This window comes from Excalfactoria chinensis, chromosome 4 (genome assembly GCF_039878825.1).
Source record: "Excalfactoria chinensis isolate bCotChi1 chromosome 4, bCotChi1.hap2, whole genome shotgun sequence".
In the NCBI taxonomy this organism is placed as follows: domain Eukaryota; kingdom Metazoa; phylum Chordata; class Aves; order Galliformes; family Phasianidae; genus Excalfactoria; species Excalfactoria chinensis.
In genome coordinates, this window is record NC_092828.1 from 28,583,557 (window position 1) to 28,599,310 (window position 15,754).

Genomic DNA, 15,754 nt, shown 5'->3' on the forward strand with positions numbered 1-15,754 from the left:
AACAGCTTTCCCACTGTGTATCATGAAAGGCAGTTTAAAATAGTATATAGTGAAAAAATGCACAAAGAGAACAGAAATTTCAGTTCTCACAATTGACTGGGGAAAAAAAAAAAAAAAAAAAAAAAAGGTAGAAAGTGAAGTTAGAAAAGTAATAAATAATTATAAATTTCCTGTCATAGCCAGTATTTATGGAAATCACAGTCTGTCTTGCCCTGCCCCAAGGATTAGGGTAAGAGACCCCAGCATTCAGCCCTTCACTGTTTCACAGAACTTGCTTGGCACCTTCTAGCTGGGCATGCTTATTTTCATCCCATAAGGAAATGTAGAACAGCTGATCTATTGATGTACAAGGCTAATATATTTGTTAGCAAACTTGCACAAAAAAATATGTGGAACGAGCTGTCACCTCCCTGAGCAACTGCAGGTCATTTTGCTAGATGTCAGCTACTCATCAGCTACTGTCTGTGTATGTCTATTAAAGTGCATAACTGGTAGTAAAAACAAATCAGCATTCAATTTTAAGCATTTCTTAATGTGAAAATGTTTTTACTAGTTAGGAAGTGACCATAATATCACTCAAAGTACAAAGGATATGCCTGTATGTGTGCACACTAAAGACAACTGTACAGGTGTAAGTTGGCCATGTGTCGACTCATTACATAGATCAAACAGCTAGAATGATATGCTCAAAGTGTAAAGCTTGCCAGAGTAGTCTTCACATTTAGTGTCAACTGGACATGAGGAAAATACCTATGAAACTGCCCTTGCAATTTTCTGTATGAGAAAGCCAGAAATGAGGGACCATGTCAAACATAGCCTCAAAGCTTAGTAGCAGGACCTTATTGGTAACTGGGCTATTAAGCACAACTGCAGTAAAGCAACTGTGAGTGGCCTCACACAGCTTAGCTCAAAGTTTGTAACTTGCAAAATTTCTTATGGCTGCTTCAGTCTTCTCCTAATCTGATCACCATCCATTATCACATCCCATTAAAGCTTACAGTTAATGTTCTAAATATAATCTGTTAAGTCTTAAGTGTAATGTAAGTCTATATTCTCATTGTCATTAGATGGCAATAGCAAAGATACCAGATGGAGACTGCTTGCTACTTATATATTCAGAGCTAGCAATTCTCTATATCCCAGAAATGGCAAAAATATCAAGTACTGCTTTTGATACACATCCCTGTTGAGAGGTGGGAAAAAAAGGAAGGGAGAAGGTGTAAGAGCCTGCTGGTCAAATAATGGGTATATTATAAAAAATAGTCACAGTAGTGGAGCAAATACAAAACAAAAATGTAGAAGAACATATCTCAAAAACAGCATTCCACTTCCAAGGGGCCTTAGATGTAGCCTTAAGGTCTAGTGTTGTTGGCACTGTCAAGTTGACAGTGCAGCCTGTTGCTCAAAATATGAATTACTAGCATATGAACAATATATTTTTCAGAAACTGCAAGGGAGGTGTGGGTAGACAGTTGGTCACTGGGAAAATGAGAACAGTCAGCAGCTTTTATTTACTTCTAACTGTTGAAAATATTCTTTTTCCGTGGTCATTGCACGATTTCTAAGCAGGTATTTTCCTCAAAGGAACTGTGTGTTCAGAACAAGAATAGCACAAGCCTTTCCAGAAATTCTGCAGTCTCAGCTATACTTTTAGGTGTAACGTGAACAAACTAAATGCCAAAAAGTTATTTTGAAAGAAAGAATACAAATTTCTACCATCCCCAAAGACAGAATCAATTTTAGAGCACTGTAGGAGCTTCTGATTCTCATCACTACTGTATTTATATCAATTTCTCTACTTTGTAGTCTTTATATTTTAGCAGATCAGGACTGTTTTACAGATGTAATAACAGCTTAATATGAGAAATCGTGTAAGATCTATTTAAACTTTTTTTTTTTTTTTCAACTTGCAATCACAGGATTGAAAAATAATCTTAGTTCCAAAAGAATCTAATAACCCAGGCAGATGTCTTTCACTAAATAATTTAAGAATCACTAAACAGATGAGAAGTATTTCCTTTTTTAAAGTGGATATTAGCATTGTAATATTGATTGTAATATTGATATCATTTCTTTTGAAATGGTCATTAATATTCCTGTGATCACTGTCTTTGAATCAAAAAGTAATGTCATTCCAAGGGATGTGATCTAATCTAGCCTGGACTTAATGATTTTGTTTCCCCCTTGGACTGTAGTGTTAGTGCTCCATTCCATTCTAAATTCACAAATCTGTAAAGAAAGAAGTGGCCACACTCCAGTTTCTGTCTGTATGGGTTATTCAAAATCCATAAAAACTCTCACATTTAAAATATAAGTAACTTCTGATACTGCGGTTTTTCACACACTCTTATTTTGTAAGAAAACACTAGTCAAGACTTATCACTGTACTACTTCAATGGCAATACTGGATTACTTCATAAAACTTGGTAACTCTAGTGAGATAGGCTTCCCCCACATATCTAACTACCAGCAATTCTGGAGAAATTTAAGAAAAAAATAGATTATGAAAATAGAAAGAAACACATGAAGTTAACAACTAAACAGTAAATTAGCATACTCTGCTAAGCCACTGAGTAAACAGCAGGATTACATTCAAGTGAATCTGAAAGAAAACTCAGGTATTCTTTCAGAACAAAAAACAGTAAAAACCAATAAGTTAGATAGAAAATGTGCTAGTATTACCAAACTAGAAAACTAGCAAATCTTGCTTTATTTGTGCCTATTAGATACGTTTCTCAATGTGCAGATTCAGACCTTGAAATCTCATTGATTGCAAAGTACAACACAGCCCAATAGAGAAATTTCTGGAATAGCATTCCTCAGCACCAGCCTGTATTAACTCTACAACTGGCCAGTTAGTAAGGTCTAAGAGTCATAGTTCTGCTCCCTTCTGTCTATTTGCCTGACAGAAATCCCAAGTTTTCATGTCTGTTTGCAGATACTTGCACTGGCAACCACTTTACCTCCTTTACAAAGTAAAAAAAGGTTCTGTCAAACCCTTTTCTAGCTGAGTCAAGCATTCTGTTTAGGTCTCAGATCATGAAACATCATAAACGAAGATGAACTTATATAATATGCACACAAAAATTCCTTCTCTTCAGTCAGAGCACTTCTCCTCTACCAAGTGTGCTCCACAGAGCACAGATTATTCTGGGTGCTCTACTCTCTAATGACACCTTACTAATTAGTGTAGGACAGAAATGCTTGTTAATATTAAACATGGTCTAATAGAACACATGCATCATTCTTACTATTGATTTTGCAGTTGTGTTACAGTGGCTTGTCAAAGTATATTTCCCTTCTTCCCATACCCTTATTATTTATGAATTAATCAGATTACCATCTCCTGAAATCAATTTTATTTTAAACTATTCCTTGAAGTAAGGCAGACTATTATTATTCCAAATCTTGAATGCTGCAAAGATCACCCCAAAATACCATTAATGTGTTCCGTAATATTACTTGAATTTCAACAGTGTCATTACAGGTAGATCACAGAATACAGAACATGAAGTATTTTAAATTTATTTTTGTAACACAGACCTTTCAAGTTTAAATATTTCCCTACTATCCTAACACTACTAGAAAGTACAGTTCCTTCATATTTATATGATGCTATATTTGCAGTACTTATTCTATATACTGCTTTCTATTCTTTCTCACCTGGCTATCATTCAGTAGCTCTGTTTGAGATCGGAGCATTTTATCTGAGTTATTAAATCTCCAATACGCTCATGGCAACCTCAGTAAAACAAAATGGAAGGGAACTATTTAAGAAAGTAGCAATAATTCTTTGATTTTTTTTAAGGAACACTTCAGGGGAATTAAAAGAAAATAAGATGGTTTTCAGATCATGTGGGGGTCTGTGAAACATGAATCAGAATTCAGCTCTCACAAAAGAGTTAAAGTAAAGTAACTTTGCAAAGGCTTTGGACTGAAACCCAGAAACCATGTAAAATAGGACAGAGCTGAGACATAGTGAAGGAAATAAAAAATAATAAAAAAATAAATAAATAAGCATTTTTTTCTTAAAGAAACTATACAGAAGGACTATTACAGTGATGCCAGTACTGCCTTTACAAGCCCATCTGGTCAGTGCAGCAAACCTGGCTCTGAATACTTCTGCAGCCAGTACAAAGTCCTGCTTATCTCCATTTGTAGCAAGTACATTGTGAAAATATGCATACATCTAGTCTATCAGGGTACAGCCATCACTGTTTCTGAAAGGGCAGGATGTTTACTAACCGGTCATTGCAGCTAAAGAAAAGAGGCCCATAAGCCAGCTTCATCAACAATATCAGAAAATTAAAATCTGTATTTCCCAAGAAGCTCAGAATGCAACCCTGCAGCTCTCATCTGTCTGATAGGTAGTAAAAGACCAGCTTCAGCAGCAAGTCTTCCTTCATTATCACAGCCATACAGGTCTGCACAGGGGAGTCCAAGGCTAAAAGACGTCCTTGTAACAGTCTTCAGTGCTTCAAGGAGTAGAGTTGTTCCTTCTCTGACTATTTCACTCTCCCTAGAATCCAACCCTTTTAACAACTAAGCAACAAGAAGCTGTAACTTGAACTATAAAGATGAATTGAGATCTTGCTGAAAGGAAAGGAGTACGTAACACTTCATGCACTTGATTCCAGGTCTAGTAGGCAATAAACAAATATTCTTAAATCGCCCTTTTCTCCTCACATCATGTAGTATTTTTCTGAAAACACATGTTTATATTTACATGACCTAAGTGATGTTCTTGTTTGTCTAGATGTAGAAATGAATTACAGGTAATCAAATGTATTTCAGATTAAATTATGCAAACTATTACTATATATATGTATGTGTATCACATATATAAATAGACTGCAGTGAACAAATTTTTCTTGATACAGACCTGTGGTAAGCCAAACACTGAAGTCATGCTGTTCTCAAGCAAGCCGGTATGAGCATTTCTAAGGATAAAACACATTCCTTGCAGTCTAAATGACTACAGGGTTTAAGGTAAAAGACGCGTGTAATTCGTTCTCATTTTGATTACCTACCTCCATCTAGTGACCAGAAATGGTATATCTACTAACACAACGACGGTCCGTGATTCAATTGTTCACGTGGACAAAACTCAAAACTCTGTTCTTAGGATTTTTCAGACGGTGAAAGATAACAAGGAAACACAAACAGAACAGAATGTCACCAGCTCTCTCCGAAAAATAGGAGTGTATTTGGACATAAAGATAACACAAACGTGCAGAGGCAGTGCCCCTAACCTGCACCACTGCTGCCAACTGCGTCTTTTGTGCTCACTAAAGCAGGGTAATCTAACCAGCTTCCTGCAGCATATTTGGCTGAACCACACTAGCCTTTGGTGACATTACAGGATGGTTCTTTTCAGAAGGATTTTAGCCCTCTCGGTGTTGTGGATGTTTCTTAAGATAATGTTAAGAAGTTGCCTTCTAATAAGCAGAAGTCACGTAAATACCTCACCCAGACTGTGGCATATTGTACCTCCAACAAATGGATATATTACACAGTTTTTTGCCAGGCTGTACCATCATACTGGCTGTATCATTTCCATGTTGGCTGATGGGATACATTTGCAAGAAGGACGAATAATGAAATCACAAGCTTTGCTTGATAGTTTCTGATTGGCCTTTTTTCCCGCTTCTAGGCAATATGTAATTAAGCATATACCTTCTTGAAATTAATTTGCATTAATAGAAATAATACCATGAAGCCAATCATACTTCAAAATACAGACAAATAGAAGTAAAGTGAACATTGGCAAAGCAGCAAAAAAAAAAACCCCAAACTGCTGGTGTGATCAGATGCTTTTTAATTGAAATCAGTGTCACTGCTTCAAGAAAGTAGAGGCACAATTCAGCCCTCAATAAACAGCAAGCCAGGAGATAGTGAAGCTTGAGAAAAGATGGGGTAGGAGGAGAATGGGCTACATTAATAAAGTGAGTTCAATTTCAAAGAAGAAACACATCCTATGGAGACAGAAACTGTATTCTAAAGAGACAATCACTGCATTGCCTAAAATACCACAGGCAACTTCCAGTTCCTGGCAGACTGAACATGGTAGTCACAAATGTCACCAGGGGTCAACAATAAGCCTTGATGAAAATGCCTCTTTCTGACTGGGGACATGGATGATGAAAACATTCAGGGCAGTGTCTACAATACAACTTAAGAGAAGTCATAAGTACAAATACTGCTCAAGATAAAAATCCATCCAGAAGTGGTGTTTTACAGATATTTCCCAGAAGCTTATTTTACAACAAATAACACAAGAAGACTTTTGAACCACAGGAGGATATGCTCAGAACCCTTAATAATATTAGAACACTAATATTTTAAGTCCACGAAAGTCTCAGTTTAATTCTCTGTCAATATTACAGGGCTGCTCCTCAAGTAATGCCTCCTACACTATTATGCTGTCCCATGATGTCACAGGCCAATAGTTGTGGTTTGGCAGTAGAGGTTGAACATTCTACCAATATTCTGTTACGTGCTGTCATGAGACAGATGGCAGCAGGTGGGCAGCCTGACAGAACGGTGCCTGACATGGAAGTGTATTTAAAGTAAAGGTGTGTCAATTAATGCCTCTGTGTGGAAAAAATGGCCGCCTTTTCTGCTTGTTGAACATTTATGGGTACCAAACAGTGGATGTGAGCACAGAGAGGTGGTGTGTAGCCCGTTTCAGCAGTGGTGACAGCAACTGTGGGTCATGGTGAAGATTTTGATGAGCATGGCATGCAAATCCTTGTCCCTTGCTGTCAAAAATGTACAGCTAATGCTGGTGACTGTGTTGAAAAAAACAGCATTCTGTGGCTGAGATTTTGCTCTATCAAACGGAGTTACTGTGCTCATTTTATCTTTTGTAGTTTCTGTGAAATGAATTAGGAGACATTACTTTAGGAGCAACCTACATATATGTGGCCCAATACAATTCCTCTTCACTCAGTGCAGCCCAGGCAGACTGAAGTGTTGGATGCTCATGCTACACACATCCACCACAGCTACTTCCCTCAGACACTTAATACCTTTCCCCACGGTGGCCCATTTGCCTGGGTTACATATCAGGGACAGAGGCATCTCTGTGGAGATTAAAATATACCTATGTTTTCAATTATGTTTGTGGAGGAACACAAAATGCTTATGTGGCTGTTAAAAGAAACAAACAACACTGAAACCGAAGAAATGAGAGCCCCACACACAGCTCTCCCAGAGCACAAGGGTTGGTGGGACTCCCTGTGGGGTGGCTCTGCCGTGAGGGGACGGGCGGCAGCAGCTGCGAGGAGCCCGTGCCCTTCAGATGACCCCGGCCGTGACCTTCAGATGACCCCACCCGGCCGCCTTCGGTGAGAAAGGGCGGGAACGATGAGGCGGGAAGCAAAAACGGCGGGAAGCAGAAACGGCGGGAAAACGAGAGCGGCGTTCTGGGCTCCCATTGGCTGGCAGGCGTCAGGGATAGCTATATAAGGCACTCGGAAGCGACAGGTGTTAGCATTAGCGTGTGAGGAGAATCCGCGTGCACGAGGAGGAAGGCGGCAATCGGCGTCCGGGGACTGAGGTGCGACGGGACAGGTAAGGCTGCTCTGAGGCGGAGACCGGGAGGGCCCTGAGCAGGCACCGATGGTGCGGGAGAGCCGGAGGAGGGGAGGTGGCCGGGCCGAAGCGAGTGGGGGGGGGGGCCGGGCCGAGCCGGGCCGAAGCGAGTGGGGGGGGGGGCCGGGCCGAGCCGGGCCGAAGCGAGTGGGGGGGGGGGGCCGGGCCGAGCCGGGCCGAAGCGAGTGGGGGGGGGGGGGCCGGGCCGAGCCGGGCCGAAGCGAGTGGGGGGGGGGGCCGGGCCGAGCCGGGCCGAAGCGAGTGGGGGGGGGGGCCGAGCCGAGCCGGGCCGGAGCGAGTTGGGGGGGGGGGCCGGGCCGAAGCGAGTTGGGGGGGGGGGCCGGGCCGAGCCGGGCCGAAGCGAGTTGGGGGGGGGGCCGGGCCGAGCCGGGCCGAAGCGAGTTAGGGGGGGGGGGCCGGGCCGAGCCGAGCCGGGCCGGAGCGATTTGGGGGGGGCCGGGCCGAGCCGGGCCGGAGCGAGTTTGGGGGTGCCGAGCCGTGCCGGAGCGAGTGGGGGGGGGGGCATGCCGTGCCGGAGTGAATTGGGGGGGGCCGGGCCGAGCCGGGCCGGAGCGAGTTGGGGGGGGGGCCGGGCCGAGCCGAGCCGGGCCGGAGCGAGTTTGGGGGGCCGAGCCGGGCCGGAACGAGTTAAGAGGGGACGGGCCGAGTTGGGGGGGGGCGGGCTGAACCGGACCGTGCCGGAGTGAGTTGGGGGGGGAGCCCGGCCGGAGCGAGTTGGGGGGGCCGGGCCGAGCCGGGCCGGAGCGAGTTGGGGGGGGCCGGGCCGAGCCGGGCCGGAGCGAGTTGGGGGGGGCCGGGCCGAGCCGGGCCGGAGCGAGTTGGGGGGGGGCCGGGCCGAGCCGGGCCGGAGCGAGTTGGGGGGGGCCGGGCCGAGCCGGGCCGGAGCGAGTTGGGGGGGGCCGGGCCGAGCCGGGCCGGAGCGAGTTGGGGGGGGCCGGGCCGAGCCGGGCCGGAGCGAGTTGGGGGGGGCCGGGCCGAGCCGGGCCGGAGCGAGTTGGGGGGGGCCGGGCCGAGCCGGGCCGGAGCGAGTTGGGGGGGGCCGGGCCGAGCCGGGCCGGAGCGAGTTGGGGGGGGCCGGGCCGAGCCGGGCCGGAGCGAGTTGGGGGGGGCCGGGCCGAGCCGGGCCGGAGCGAGTTGGGGGGGGCCGGGCCGTGCCGGGCCGAGTTGGGGGCGGGCCGAACCGGACTGTGCCGGAGTGAGTTGAAGGGGGGGCCGTGCCGGGCCGGAGCGAGTTGGGCGGGTCCGGGCCGAGCCGGGCCGGAGTGAGCTGGGGGGGGCCGGGCCGGAGTGAGCTGGGGGGGGCCGGGCCGAGGCGGGCCGGAGCGAGTGGGGGGGCTGGGCCCTGCCGGAGTGAGTTGGGAGGGGCCGGGCCGAGCCGGGCCGGAGCGAGTTTGAGGGAGCCAAAGCGAGTTGGGGGGGGGGGCGGGCTGAACTGGGCCGAGGCGGAGCGAGTAAGGGGGGACAAGCCGAACCGGGCAAGAGCAAGTGGGGAGGGGGCCGGGCCGAACCGGGCTGGGCCAAAGCGAGTGGGCGGAACCTGGGCCGGGCCGAACCAGGGGCAAGTAACCTCACAGTATAAGATACTATGAAACAACGGCTAACAGCAAATAATAAAGCAAAAGTATCTCACTACTGTTGTAATGACTTGTAGAAATTGTTTTTCTGCTTCTCAGAAAATGGGTGGTGGAAATTGAGGGAGCACAAATGTAATGAGGCACTGATGATCAAAAGAAGGAAGCAATGGGGTAATGTTCTAGCGCATTAGATAGAGAGTTTATTTATCACATTTACCGATTTAATAAAAATTAAAAAAAATTAAAAAAATAAAAAAAAAAAATAAAAAAAAAATAAAGGAGTACGCCCAGAGAAAATGTTAGATTTCAGTGCTAAATTCTCTTTGTTCCTTTAAGACAATCCAAGGCATAAGTTGTTTGTAGATGGCAATTTATGTAAATAAAGGAGCATTTGCGATATGTTATGAGAAGAAAAGCTGACTATGTAGCTGCTGCTTTTTGTGTGCCCAGCTCCTTTTGTCCAGTCTGCCCGCCTCTGGTACCCTCCGCAGCACCGGCTGGAGCCCCGCAGCGCATCAGCATGGTGAGAAGAGCTGCTTTCACTGTTCTTTTCATGGGTTAAGTGGGGGGTTGGGAGATGCAAGGTGTTCCGTGGCTGGGTGTTGAGCTCCCTGGGGATGCTGGATTTCCTCATTCCTTTGGTTCGTGGGGCTGGTACTCCTCAGGTCTAACGGTGCCCTTCATTCTTCAGGAGCCGCTGCAGAAGAAAGAAGCATCAAGCGAGTGGAACTGGGAGGCAACAGCGAGCAAGAGGAGGAGGCAGAAGCCTGAGGATGGCGGGGAAAGAGAGAGGCTCTCTGGGCAAAATCACCTCCCTGTTAGCAGGGGCATAGTCACATTTCAGTTGAGCGTTGCTGGCCCCTCGGGTGACCAGACTGTCTTTGTGCTGGGCGACCTCCCTGTAATCAGGGCTCAGGTCTTTCGTGTAGTTGGCCTTTAGCCTTGTTGCTCCTTAGGCTGCCTGGGGAGCGTGGCCCCCCGTAAGGAGGGCGCGAGCCACCTCTCCGCACCTGAGTGGGAAACGGAGCTAGCTGGACCCCAAGGCCACCCTGTAAACAGGGTAGGTGCCGTATCCCTGCCCCTTTTCTCCTGGCCCCTCGGCGTTCCATCCTGATGGTAGCCTGCCAATTGAACAGCCCTGTACTCGGGGTGTCTGTCACAGCCTTTTGGCTTACCTGAGAAGCCCCTTGGCATGTTGAGGTCTTAGGCTTCCGTGCCGCCTGGGGACAGGTCACAGGCTCTTGCCTGTTGCTTGTGGTTGTGGGTTTATTCCCAGGGTTTGGCCGCGCTGGGTTGTCCTTCCCTTCTGGAAAGTCCCATCTGTGTGTGTGTGTTCCCTTTCCTTTCCTTGCTGATGTTTGTGGAGTGACTGTGTGACTGAGCTTTCCCTTTAGGCCTCCACAAAAATGGCTGCAGCTTAGCGTGGCCTTCCCAGGGGGGAATGGAGGACTTGATGCGTGGCACAAGTGGGGTCTTCCCCTTTAGTCCCACGAGCACAGTGAGTGTCCTGTCATGCCCTTTTTTGTCTTAGGACAGATCAGAGCCACACGATAGTTCTGTGGCCAAGGCCACCCTGTAGCCAGGGCTTGGGCCTATCCCTGCATGGCCGCCTGTTCTGCTGGCGGCGTGACGGCCCTGTACTCGGGGTGCGTGTCACAAGCTATGGAGCCCTCTGTCCCCCGAGCAGCCCGCCCCCCCTGTAATCAGGTCTGGGGAGGCTGCTTTAGCCAGCCAGTTGGTGGGAATGACCCCTCCCTGTTCTGTCAGAGTGCAGGTTGAGGTGCTGCTTGTAGGTGGGGCGACCTCCCCGCTCGGTGGGTTGAGGTTGTTCCCTGGGCTCCCAAAGGTATGGTGTTTGTTGTGCTGCAGCTGGGCGGGCCAGCCTGTAGCTCAGGCGTTGGTGGGAGCTGTGTGCTCCGTGGGGCTTCTTAGCGATGGTGAGGTGTTGGGCACCGTCCCATAGCCGGGGCTGCGTGTGCCCGCAGTGTTTGGTGAGCTGTGTTCTGAGACAAGACCCCCTGTAGTCAGGCGGGTATGTGCCCCGGCCTTTCAGAGGCACGGGGCCTGTAGATGTGAGGTTGGGCTTGCACCCTCCCTGCAACTGGGGCTGGGATCCCGACCACGGCGTTAGGCTGTACCGCCCCTCTGCCTGGCTGCTGAGTGTTGTTCCTGCTGCTGGGGGGGAAACCAAGCTCTGTGGCTCCGTGGGTGTTGTTGCCCCACCTGTAACCAGGGTCTGGGGGCAGGAGCCTTTATGCTCCGCTGGCAGCCTGTTGTGCGCACTGGAGTGGGGGAGAAGGAGCCTCCCTCTGCCTATGGACCAAGGCTGCCCTGTAAGTCAGGGATTGGCTGTGGAGTCCCAGGCCCTTTGCAATGGTGGCAGTGTCAGGGGAGCCCTGTAAGCGGGGAAGTTGACCCTTTGGCCACTGCTTTTTTTGTGCCCAGCTCCTTTTGCCCAGTCTGCCCGCCTCTGGTACCCTCCGCAGCACCGGCTGGAGCTCCGCAGCGCATCAGCACGGTGAGAAGAGCTGCTTTCAGTGTTGTTTTCATGGGATGAATGAGGGGTTGGGAGATGCAAGGTGTTCCGTGGCAGGGTGGCTGGGTGCTGAGCTCCCTGGGGATGTTGGGTTTCCTCATTCCTTTGGGTGGTGGGGCTGGTGCTCCTCAGGTCTAACGGTGCCCTTCATTCTTCAGGAGCCGCTGCAGAAGAAAGAAGCATCAAGCGAGTGGAACCGGGAGGCAACAGCGAGCAAGAGGAGGAGGCAGAAGCCTGTGGATGGCGGAAGAGGAGCAAGAGGAGGAGACAGAAGCCTGAGGATGGCGGGGAAAGAGAGAGGCTCTCTGGGCAAAATCACCTCCCTGTTAGCAGGGGCATAGTCACATTTCAGTTGAGCGTTGCTGGCCCCTCGGGTGACCAGACTGTCTTTGTGCTGGGCGACCTCCCTGTAATCAGGGCTCAGGTCTTTCGTGTAGTTGGCCTTTAGCCTTGTTGCTCCTTAGGCTGCCTGGGGAGCGTGGCCCCCCGTAAGGAGGGCGCGAGCCACCTCTCCGCACCTGAGTGGGAAACGGAGCTAGCTGGACCCCAAGGCCACCCTGTAAACAGGGTAGGTGCCGTATCCCTGCCCCTTTTCTCCTGGCCCCTCGGCGTTCCATCCTGATGGTAGCCTGCCAATTGAACAGCCCTGTACTCGGGGTGTCTGTCACAGCCTTTTGGCTTACCTGAGAAGCCCCTTGGCATGTTGAGGTCTTAGGCTTCCGTGCCGCCTGGGGACAGGTCACAGGCTCTTGCCTGTTGCTTGTGGTTGTGGGTTTATTCCCAGGGTTTGGCCGCGCTGGGTTGTCCTTCCCTTCTGGAAAGTCCCATCTGTGTGTGTGTGTTCCCTTTCCTTTCCTTGCTGATGTTTGTGGAGTGACTGTGTGACTGAGCTTTCCCTTTAGGCCTCCACAAAAATGGCTGCAGCTTAGCGTGGCCTTCCCAGGGGGGAATGGAGGACTTGATGCGTGGCACAAGTGGGGTCTTCCCCTTTAGTCCCACGAGCACAGTGAGTGTCCTGTCATGCCCTTTTTTGTCTTAGGACAGATCAGAGCCACACGATAGTTCTGTGGCCAAGGCCACCCTGTAGCCAGGGCTTGGGCCTATCCCTGCATGGCCGCCTGTTCTGCTGGCGGCGTGACGGCCCTGTACTCGGGGTGCGTGTCACAAGCTATGGAGCCCTCTGTCCCCCGAGCAGCCCGCCCCCCCTGTAATCAGGTCTGGGGAGGCTGCTTTAGCCAGCCAGTTGGTGGGAATGACCCCTCCCTGTTCTGTCAGAGTGCAGGTTGAGGTGCTGCTTGTAGGTGGGGTGACCTCCCCGCTCGGTGGGTTGAGGTTGTTCCCTGGGCTCCCAAAGGTATGGTGTTTGTTGTGCTGCAGCTGGGCGGGCCAGCCTGTAGCTCAGGCGTTGGTGGGAGCTGTGTGCTCCGTGGGGCTTCATAGCGATGGTGAGGTGTTGGGCACCGTCCCATAGCCGGGGCTGCGTGTGCCCGCAGTGTTTGGTGAGCTGTGTTCTGAGACAAGACCCCCTGTAGTCAGGCGGGTATGTGCCCCGGCCTTTCAGAGGCACGGGGCCTGTAGATGTGAGGTTGGGCTTGCACCCTCCCTGCAACTGGGGCTGGGATCCCGACCACGGCGTTAGGCTGTACCGCCCCTCTGCCTGGCTGCTGAGTGTTGTTCCTGCTGCTGGGGGGGAAACCAAGCTCTGTGGCTCCGTGGGTGTTGTTGCCCCACCTGTAACCAGGGTCTGGGGGCAGGAGCCTTTATGCTCCGCTGGCAGCCTGTTGTGCGCACTGGAGTGGGGGAGAAGGAGCCTCCCTCTGCCTATGGACCAAGGCTGCCCTGTAAGTCAGGGATTGGCTGTGGAGTCCCAGGCCCTTTGCAATGGTGGCAGTGTCAGGGGAGCCCTGTAAGCGGGGAAGTTGACCCTTTGGCCACTGCTTTTTTTGTGCCCAGCTCCTTTTGCCCAGTCTGCCCGCCTCTGGTACCCTCCGCAGCACCGGCTGGAGCTCCGCAGCGCATCAGCACGGTGAGAAGAGCTGCTTTCAGTGTTGTTTTCATGGGATGAATGAGGGGTTGGGAGATGCAAGGTGTTCCTTGGCAGGGTGGCTGGGTGCTGAGCTCCCTGGGGATGTTGGGTTTCCTCATTCCTTTGGGTGGTGGGGCTGGTGCTCCTCAGGTCTAACGGTGCCCTTCATTCTTCAGGAGCCGCTGCAGAAGAAAGAAGCATCAAGCGAGTGGAACCGGGAGGCAACAGCGAGCAGGGATTGGATGCTGTATTTGTTCATTATATTTCTCTGGTCTTTTGTTATTACTTTTTTATTGTTTGTTTATTGGCTTATTTGTTTCTTATTGCCTTGCATGATCCCTCTTAATAAAGTTTTTTTTGTTGTCTCTGTTCTATGCTATCTTGTTTTAATATATTGGCTTTATTTGATTTTATTTTGATGTCCTCACTTACATATTGTGGCACTCTTATTGTAGGTGTACCCCTTTTCCAACATTCATTTCTTTCCTCTTAGAATGAGGTATAAGTCTAAGCTTAGCTGAAGATTGTGCTGTCCTTAGTTTTGGTGCTGTCAGCTGTTGGCAGTGCTCTTTACTCTCTCTGTGCATGTCTTGTGTCTGTAAGGCATGGTCAGATGTACTTTGTCAGGTGAATATTTTTTCTGGCTTGCCGATACACCTGTGTTGGTTTCTGTTCCCTTTAGGTGTAAACTAATTTTTATACTTTTCTTTGGTTTTATGGCCTGAATGTGGCCTGGTCTGGGATGGTAATACAGTGCTGGTTGCCCACAAACTGTGAGTTTTGTTACCGTTGTGCTTTCTCTCTCCCCTGCTCCCAGCATCTTGGGCCCACCCCTCATTGGCAGCATTGTAGGGACAACTAACTGTTCTTGGTTCTGTATAGCACTGCTTAGCAACAACTAGGAATGCTGGTGTTATTGACATCATTTTTCTCCTAAAACCGAAACGTGGCGTCTTCTCAGACGCACTGGAGGAAACAGTTCTTTCCAAGGTGGGACTACTACACACATTATAGACATGTATGCTCCACTTTATATTGTACACTCTCAGTTATACAACTGCATCCATCTGTAGTTAAGTAAGGGTGAATGATGAATAGTGGTTTTTGGTTTTATCCTGATTGCTTGATATCCTTTTCACAAAGCAGATTAATTAATTGTTGTGGACATCCCTGCTACTTTGTTTTCTGGCATTTACCCAGTTATCGCCTATAGCCAAACAAAGCAGAAATAAGTGGTACTAAGTCTGAGAAAACAAAGAAGCACCCCACTGCTAGATTTATTTTAATCCAACATCATTAACACCATAGAGGACAGCTCAGAAAGATATACTTAGTCCGTTCAGAAATGGAACATGCTTGGTTTAGCATTTTCCTCCTTCAAGTATAGGCCAGACTATCTCATTTTCATTAGCCTGTTGGGTCTTTGCCACGGTGAAGAAAAGGCTGGTGGTGCACTGATGTTCCAATTAAGCAGTAGTTGACACCAGCCCATGTAGCTGAAATGGAACTGAGGAGTGAGACTATTTCCAGATGTGAAAGGGTTGCTCTGGAGATCTGAAGAGCATCCACTCACAACGCTTTCCTAAATTTTGAGTTATCAAAATATGCTTTTGTATTCATGCAAAGTACAGCTCTGATCAGTTCTCACACAGGTTCGGACTGTATCCCTGGAAATAAACAGACCAAAACAACAGCAAAATTTGTCAGATATATACCCTGTACACTAGAGAGTCCTGTACAAGCAGAAATGGAGGAGTGACATGCCTCATGAACATGTGGATCTGCACATGGCTTTTTATCTATCTCTTGTGGAATTGTGGTTGTCCTTGCCCTGGGTTAGAAAGAAAGGTCAATGGCCAAGTTGGTAATACTGCAAAATGACTGCCAGAGACCCTGGGGAGATTCTGCACATGAAGGACAAGCAGGGCTGAGCAAGCAGGACAAAACAGAAACCCCTTTCGTCTCAAGGCAAACACTGCAGGCGAGACTTGTGGAGACCCA

General features: G+C 48.9%; 1 long non-coding RNA gene across 1 annotated transcript; it reads left to right on the forward strand.

Moving 5' to 3' along the window:
* The first annotated feature begins 13,375 nt into the window (after nucleotides 1-13,375).
* LOC140252052 (uncharacterized) lies at nucleotides 13,376-14,122 on the forward strand. Its single transcript, XR_011903521.1, has 2 exons — nucleotides 13,376-13,753; nucleotides 13,930-14,122. It is a non-coding gene; the product is annotated as an uncharacterized lncRNA (long non-coding RNA).
* Nucleotides 14,123-15,754: the final 1,632 nt, after the last annotated feature.